The sequence below is a fragment of the Vulpes vulpes genome, chromosome 1 (genome assembly GCF_048418805.1).
Source record: "Vulpes vulpes isolate BD-2025 chromosome 1, VulVul3, whole genome shotgun sequence".
Taxonomy (NCBI): domain Eukaryota; kingdom Metazoa; phylum Chordata; class Mammalia; order Carnivora; family Canidae; genus Vulpes; species Vulpes vulpes.
The window spans coordinates 5,209,435-5,218,235 of NC_132780.1; positions in this window are offsets into that span (position 1 = coordinate 5,209,435).

Genomic DNA, 8,801 nt, shown 5'->3' on the forward strand with positions numbered 1-8,801 from the left:
TTAATGCCCACCGACTGCATGCACCCAAGCAATCTCAGAGGCACAGGAAGGTGCCTTGGAACAGCAGAGCATTTGGAAAATGCCGCAAACATCACTCCCTGGATACTAAGTTGTTAGCCTGGAGGATCCCTGCCATCGTTTTGTCCCTTGGGAGCACCCCAGCCCCAGCCCCACCCACACCCCCACCACCACCCCGTCTCATTTGCAAGCTCCAGGCAGGTTTTCCAAATGTCTGCATGAGGCTGCGTGGGGCCTTACCCATCGTCTCTGAGATGCTCATTTGAGACTTGACTCACATTGTTTTGTTAGAAATGTATGGAGTTATGGGGACGTGACTGTACATTTTCTTTTATAATTAGCTGAAAAACAAACTATATGTGTGTTTTAGGAAGCTCAGGGATTCTGAGAGAACACAGCCCACTGTGAGGGCACTGGATGGGTCTACCATGTCCTGGAGGGCCTAAGGGGACACAGCTGTCCCTAGCAGGAGGGCGGTGGTCTGAGCAGACCTGACTTGGCTCTGCAGGGGACAAAACACAACACAGTCTGCCCTGGGAAGACCTGAGGGGAGGTGGCCCTATCCTCAGGGATCTAGAGGATGTTTGGGCATTAAAAGCCAATAGCAGGTCTATTGGAAACAGGTCAACTGGGGGGGGGGGCGCTCTGGGTTGTGCCCCCATTATTGCTGTTCGGAGGCAAGGAGGCAGTTGGGAGATCGTGACTCACCCAACAGCCATTTACCAGTTTCCTGTGTTTGCCAGGGGACCGTGAGCCTCGGTTTCTCCTCCTGCCCCCCCAACCTTGCCCCCCTCCCCAAGGACCCCCGCAGATATTAGAACAATGATGACAATACAGCATTGTTTCCACGTTCTGCTGGGGCCTTGGTCTTCAGAAAAGCTGAATATCCAAACTCTTAACTTCCGAGGCCCTGGTGTGTGTGCATCTCCCAGCCGGGAGTATTTTGCCCACCGAGTGTAACCATGTCCGGAACCCAAGCGGGGCTTTGCGTTCGCAGCGTGTGCTTCCATCTGCACATTCACTTGCAAATATAGGAAAGCCTTCTGGATGTAGCTCGGAATGGAAAGTCCCGCATGTGGTTGGTAAATTGGTTGGCGTCCTCCCAGGCGAGTCCAAGGAGAAACGCACAGCCTTTCACAATAGGAAAATGCCACCGTGGTGATCAGGTCACGGCACAATGACCGAGATGGTCAGAAATCATTACTGTGAACGTTCAAGTTGGGGTGCAAGTGGGAAACGGATTTTCGTTTCTGCAGAAAGAGTAATACCATTGAAATACCGCGGTGTCAAGAGAGCCGCGGCTCCACGTCCCTCGCTGCCTAACCCACCACCCCGATCTTAGGGGTGTAAAATCGCAACCACCTCGTTATGCTCATAATGTCATAATATCCTGCTCCGAAAGTCAGACGGGAGCCGCAGGGACTGCTTGTCTCTGCTCCGTGATGTCCGGGTCCTCAGCTCCAAGGTCTGAAGGACAGAGGGACGCGGTGGACAGAGACGGGGACAGGGAAGCTGCATATCTTGTGCCTGGGCTGGAAGGGCTCAGAGGCTGGGCCCAGCTCTCAGCTCACCAGCCTCGGAGCACGGCTGCCTCAGGACATTGGGACGTCTCACGTGTCTTGGGCGCCCCAGTGAGCGTCTCGGCAAACACTGCCTCTTACACCCCGGCCTCCCTCCTGCTCCACTCGGTCGGTTGAAGCCGCCACAAACCTGCCCAGACTCAGAAGAGCAGAGAGACAGACGCCACCTCCTAACTCCTGAAAAAATTTGGGACCGTGTTTTAGAACCGCCACAGAGACTCATTGACTGTGGGAGCACGTTCACAGCTGACGAAGCGGGGACACTGTCCCTCACTCAAGTGTTCAGCCTGAAAGATTTGCCTGCTGTAACTGTGGATAATAAGACTGTGACAGCAATGAAAGGTGGGTTTTTTTTTTTTTTAGATTTTTTAAGTTTATTCATGAGAGACACAGAGAGAGAGGCAGAGACACAGGCAGAGGGAGAAGCAGGCTCCATGCGGGGAGCCCGATGTGGGACTCGATCCTGGGACTCCAGGATCACGCCCCTAGTTGAAAGCAGACGCTCAACTCCTGAGCCACCCAGGCGCCCCATCAATCCCAGCAATACATGTTTTAATAGGTTTTCAGATTTGTCTTTTTTTTTTTCAGATTTGTCCTTACATCTCAGAAGTCCACCCTAGGATGGTGATATCCAGCCTTGGGCGTCTCTTGAGTTTAATGCTCAGCTAGTCAGCGCTTGGCCGGAATGCCTATTTGTTTGCCCTCGTAAATAATAATAATTATTACAGGAATAAGAGTGTGTGTGAATATTTTTTAGCACTTCTTTTTTTTTTAATTAAAGATTTTTATTTGTTTGAGAGAGAGTGAGAGCAAGAGCGATCACAGGGGGAGAGGGAGAAGCAGACTCCCCACGGAGTAGGAAGCCCGATGCAAGGCTCAATCCCAGGACCCTGAGATCATGACCTGAGCCGAAGGCAGATGCTTAACCGACTGAGCCCCCCAGGCGCCCCTTTCTAGCACTTCTTATGTGCTGGGCGCTGCTGGAATTTCATGTATGTAATTCCATTATTTGCTCAAAGACAGGCATTTGAGTGTGGTTTTCTTGATTTTTACTATTCATTCAACCAGTATATACTGAGCACCTATTATGTGCCACGCAAGCACTGTCCCAAGCACTGCGACACAAGTGGAGACACAGCCGATGAGGTCCCTGCTCTTACGGGGTTGTCTTGGAGGGGGACAGACCAGGAACGAATACCACCGGTCCCGCTTGCATTACGATTTTATTTAGATCACGTTTTCCTGTTTCTCTTTTTTCCAACTTAGCCTTGACTTTAACACCAGTATTTGCAAAACTGAAGGTTTTGTGTGGCGGTGGCATATTCTTTTCAAAGGAAATAAGAAATATTAGATAAACGGACACGAGGGAAATCATCGCCGGCGCTGCCCCGTTCCCAGCGCTCCCAGCATTCCCGCCCTGGCAGCCCAGCAGCCAGCCACACTTTGGGACGTGCTGGTTTAACATCACAGCGGCCAGGAGGAAAGGGCTGTGGGGGTGACGTCCTTCAGGGAGGCTCTGTCGTCTGCTTGAGGTGGTACCTCTGAGGGCGCAAAGCTGGGGCTGTGACTAGAGCGTCACAGGAGAGGGTGTCGGGTCCCCCACTCCCAGCCCCTCCCTGCTGACCAGACTTGGACGCTGTTCCCCGGGGGTTCCCTGGCCCCAGGCTGGGGTGTTTTGGGGATGCAAGCAGGAGGCCTCAACCAGAGACGCCTCAGAGTCCGGGGGAAGGCGAGGCGTCCGCTCACATCAGGGCCCGGGATAAGCACCCCTCTCTCCCACCTGTTTGACCAAGTGAAGTCTTGGGTTTGGGGAGCCAATGCAGTGCCTTGGGGACCCCCACTTTGACGATGGGGTCCCCACTGCCTAACCCAGGACCTCATCTGCCAAGGCAGCCCCCACTGATTTCCACACACATGAGCAGAGCATGAGCCCCCTTTGTGGGTTCGAATCCCCCATCGTTCTCTGCAGCCCCCATCCCCGTGGGCCCCTCGGCTGGCCTGCAACCCCTCAAAGTCCCCGGGGCACATCTTGACCACCCCTCTGCCCACGCTGGCTCCGGCCCCGGGGAAGGCTGGCAGGGTCCAGGGAAGGAGAGGCACCTGCGTTGTCAGCTCCTCAGAGCAGCAGAGCTCCAGTTCTGCATCTGCAGATCCCCTGACTCCTGCCAGGCCTGCTAATGGAGTGCGGAGGGCCTCCGAGGGCCTGTGGCCACCCTGCCCGTGGGGAAGGAAGGCCCTGGAAGCCATCCATCTGCTCTTCTCGCCTCCCCCCTCCCCAACCTGCAGGCCGGGCCCAGCCCGGGCCAGACCCATGAGGACCAGGATCCAGGGGAGCTTCCTAAGCCTGCGGGATCCACGAACCCTGGGTAGTGGAGCTGAGTTATAGGCTCCCCAGTGCCACCCCGACCCCCTCCTGGGCCCCCACCTCAGCCCTGGTATCGGCCTCTGCACCCACCCAGTACTTGAGGCCACCGTGGGGCTGCTCTGGCTGCTGCTGGTGGGTGAGTGGGAATGAGGGCCTGGAAGAGGGTCAGCTGTGGCGGGTGGACCCCAGCCCCTGGCTGACACCCTTCCCCTCTGTCCCATCGAATCAAGTGACCTGGAACGAGGCGATCAGAGTTGAGGCTGGACATGCTCCCAATCTGGTGAACCCTGTCCTTGGGGACTGAGGGGACATGTCCCCAGCCTCGCCCCTGTACCCCTGTGGGCTGAAGCAGGGGGATGAGGCCCGCCCTCAGAGGATGGATGATGGCCTCTCTGAGGTCGTGCCCAGGACAGCCGGGGCGAGGGCCCTGACCCCTGACCATACGCCCTTGGCCCCACCTGACTGGTCCTGTCTGCATCTGCTCCTTCCCACCTCTGAGCCCAGTCCTCTGTCCGCTGGCCCCTGGGGCCTGGCCCTCTCATCCCTGTCCTGGTGACCACCCCCAGCCTTGGCTTCCCTTCCCGTCTCCCCGGAGTCTTATAACCCTGTTCACACCTGAGGCATTTCCCGGGGCATACAGGTCCACACCGAGTGGGGCCCACGTGTGTTGGCAGCAGAGTCACAGGAGGGGCTGGGGCAGCGGACGCCCACGAGCCGGCCTCTGCTTCCTCACATGTCTCCCGCCCCAGGCGCCCTGCTCGGGGCCTCCTGGGACTGAATTCCCTTTTCTGGGGATGGACAGGAGTGGGACGAGGGTGGGGGGTCCAGCAGAAGGGCCCAGGCTGGGGCTCTCTGGCCCGGCCCCCACGGGAAAGGGTCTCCTTTCTGGGGCAGGTGGGAGACAGAGACAGAGAGCGAGACGGGGGACGGGAGACGGGCGAGAGAGCGAGGGAGAGATGGACTGGACGAGGGATGGAGGAGGAAAGAGCGAGGAGGGCAGGGAGCCAGATGGATGGACAGTGAGCGAAGGTGAAGGAATAGGACAGATGGAGGGGTGGGCCAAAGGGAAACCGAGAAATAGAGATGGACAGACGGCAAGTGAGAGGGAGGCCGTGCAGGCTGCGGTGGCTGTGGAATGGGGATGGGGATGTGGAAGGGGATGGGGTGGAGGGGGACGGGGCCATGGAGGGGGATGGGACGTGGAGGGGGATGGGACGTGGAGGGGGATGGGGTGTGGGGGGACCAAACGTGGGGGGACCCGGCTTGGGGGTGACAGGTCATGGGGAGGCACGGGGTGCTGGGGAGGCAGGGGAGCCGGGATGAAGCTGGTGGATGGGGCCACGGAGCCCATCTGAGGAGTGGGCCGCAGGTGAACGCCTCCTGGGTGCCACTGCCCTTGGGCTGTGGTCCCTTCTGGGTGCTGGTTCTCCGACATCCAGTGGACCCCGGGGGTGCCAGCGGCGGGAGCCCCCACAATGGCACAGGGGGCACGGCTGCCCAGAGCCCTGGGGGTGAGGAGCTGGCTGGCCTACCCTGTCCTGAATCATACCCCAGGTGGGTTCGACAGTGGCCGGCAGAGGGACCACCCCATCCCGGCATCCGGCACCCCCGACACCCTGCAGGCGGCAGACAGCAGCAGCGTGGGCGTCCCTGGGTCCTGGGCCTCCCGCACCGCCACCGCTGTGGTTCCCAGGGGCTGTGTCTACAGGGTGAGCGGACCTGCCTGCTCCCAGGTCCAAGCCCACGGGCACCAGGAGCCCAAGGCCCCAGCCCTCTCCTCCTGCAGGACCAAGGGGTCTGGGCGCACGCCCCAGGTCGGCCCTGGAGTCGGGAACCCCGATACCAGAGGCCCTAGGCGCCTGCGGTGCTTGGCCAGGACGAGGCGGAGAGACCCGGAGAAGCTGCAGGCCACGTGCGGGTGGGTGAGGCTGGGGCTGGGCTAGAGAGCGGCGTGGAGAGGGGCACCCGGGGGTGACGGACCCAGGGGGCAAGGGCTGTCACAGGGACTTAGAGGCTGGCAGGGCAGGCAGAGAGCCCACGGCAGATGGACAGGCAGACAGAAGGAGAGAGGGACAAGACAGACCGTCAGGCGGATGGACAAAGAGCGTCAGGTTGATGGAAAAACAGAAAGCCAGAATGATCCTGGGGTGAAGAGAGGCAGTGGCGGGACAGAAGTTGGGGAGACAGACGGACAGGTGAACACATGGTGGGCAGAGGGTGAACCGCACGGGGGGCTGTCCTGAGCCGCAAAGGGGGTCACAAGAGAGATGGGCCCCCCAGGTCACATCCTCGCCACCGGCCTCTCGTTGCTCCTCCTAAGGGGCAGCCCTCGGCCTCACCCCCACTGCCCCCCACTTTCCTGGCTGCACAACCCAGTCTCTGGCTGCCTCCCCGCCACAACTCCAGCCGCTGGCTGAGCCCACTGGCCATCCAACCTCCCCCCCACCAGAGCCACTGACCCTACAGCCGCGGCCCCCTGCCCTTTCCTCCCGGACTCCAGGGTCCGTCTGTAACTCCTCCAGGTCACACCCTCCTCCCGGCCACTCAGCAGGCGAACCCCACCTCGGAGGCACTCGCCTGGGCCAGCTTCACAGCTGTGATCCCGACCTCGAGGGCCACCTTGCAACGCCCCCTCCCCCCGTGACCACTCACACCTCCTTTCCCGAACCTCACTCTCGGGCTGGCCCGTCTCACCTCCTCTTTCACTGGGAAACACAGCAGCAAACCTCTGGAGCTCCCTCGGGGTCCTGGCAGCTGTGGTGACAGTGACGGTGGCCCGTGCCCCGGCTCAGCGCCCCCACCATCGCTCCTGTTGAGACTCTTTGTCCTTTCTCTCCTCTGCATCAGCGGTTCTCAAAGCGGGGTCCCCGAGGGCTGCATCAGCAGCACCTGGGAACTCGCTTGCAATGGAAGCTCCTGGGTGCGGCCCCCCACCCCCGCAGGCCACCACTCTGCGGGGGCCCACAGCCCCTTTCTGCCAGCCTCTGGGGACCCTGCCTCAGGTTCAAGCCCTGCTGGCCCGAGTCCACGCTCACCCTGCCCCTTCCTGCGGGATCCTTCTCTCCCTGTTCCCACGGGGCTGTGATCTGTTGCATCTCTAACAGCCTGCCGGACCCCATGCCCCTCCCCCAGCTCTGCTCCTTTTCTTAGGGACCCTGCACAGCAACCCACGACACAGGGGTCTGTGCTCACTGCCTCCGATCCCTCCCTGTTCGTTCTACGAACCCTCTGCGGTCAGGCCTTTAGCCGCGCCCCCCCAAACCACCCTGGATAAGGGTCCCCAGTCCAGAGGCCCAATCCTCAGCCCACATCCTGCTTGGCCCTCCGTGGCCTTAGACACCCCAACACTTCCCTCCTCCGTGAAGCACTCTCTCCCTGCTTCCGGGACCCCACACTCCTGGTTTTGCTCCCACCTGTCCAGCTGCCACTGCCCCAAACGCTGGGGGCCACCTCCCTGACTTGGGCCACCCTCCTCCTCTTCCTTGGGCGGCTCTTTTACATCTTCTGTAAACGTCCCCACCTGCTTCCCCGTCCCTCTCCAGAGTGACCCCGGTCACCTGAGCCTCACCCCCCTTCTTCCTGACACACAGGTTTTTACCAGAAATGCCTCCCATGGAGTCAACACTTCCCCCAGAACTGAGCCTGCTGAGCCCCCCTCCCCGCCCCCGACTCCAGGGCTGTGTCCTGTCCCCACAGCTGGATGTGCACCTGCTTCCTTTGCCCCCTCCATCCCTGAGGCCGGGCGTGCTGTCCACAGGTACTCAGTCTCCCACCTGGCCGTGGACACAGGCCTTGAGCCGGGGATCCAGGGTGAGCGCCTGAACTTGTGGCGCTGGACGCTGAGGTGGCTGTCGCTGGGATATGTGTGGCCCTGAGGCCCTGACACCCCTGGGAACATGCCAGCTGGGGCCTGGGCTGCTCCAGGTCAGCTGGCAGGAGGCAGGGCCCTGCAGCTCAGAATGGTCCAGCAGCCCAGGCCAGAGGAGGGCCCGGTATGCGGGCCCCGAGGCCTGCGGGCAGCTCCCAGACTGACGGGCCCCTCTGCAGCCTGTGCCCGGCCCCTCCCTGTGGGCTCCCCCATGGACAGCTGTGCGCGGAGCCGTGTGCAGCCAGTGAGGGCTTGGCTGTCAGGCTCTGGCCGCCTTGGCCTGAGCCTGTCAAACTGTTGATGGCCCTGTGGGGGGGACATCCAGGCTCCAGTGGTGAGCTGGAGGGAGACCTAGTAAAGAGGAGGGTGGGATCTGCACCAAGACCACTGTGTACAGTTGCACAGGCTGTGAACTGCTCAGAAACATCTGTTCCTGCTTTGGGGTCTGAGAGGACACAACCCTACTGTGTGTGTGTGTGTGCGTGCGTGTGTGTGCGTGTGTGTTGGGGGGAGGTTCTAAGAAAAACACAGTGCTGGGGCTCTGAAGGGTCACGACCTGGACCTGGGTCAGGGTGAGGGGTGAGAGGATGGTCTTGAATCCGATGCTTGGTGTGGATTTCTCTCTCCCTCTCTCTCTCCCTCTCTCTCTCTCTCTCTCTCTCTCTCTCCCTCTCCCTCTCTCCCTCCCTCTCTCCCTCTCTCTCTCTCTCTTTCTCTCTCTCTCTCTCTCTCTCCCTCTCCCTCTCTCCCTCCCTCTCTCCCTCTCTCCCTCCCTCTCTCCCTCTCTCTCTCTCTCTCTCTCTCTCTCTCTCTCTCTCCTGGCTCCAGAACGACTGTGTCCTGAAAGTGGCCACAGGGAGTCACATGCTAATTCCTGTGAGGCAAGCTGCCCATGTGAGGAGGTGCCTCTGTGCCGTGAGGACGACATGTGGGACACCAGCTGCCGGGTCGGCCGTGAGGCCTGCGGGTC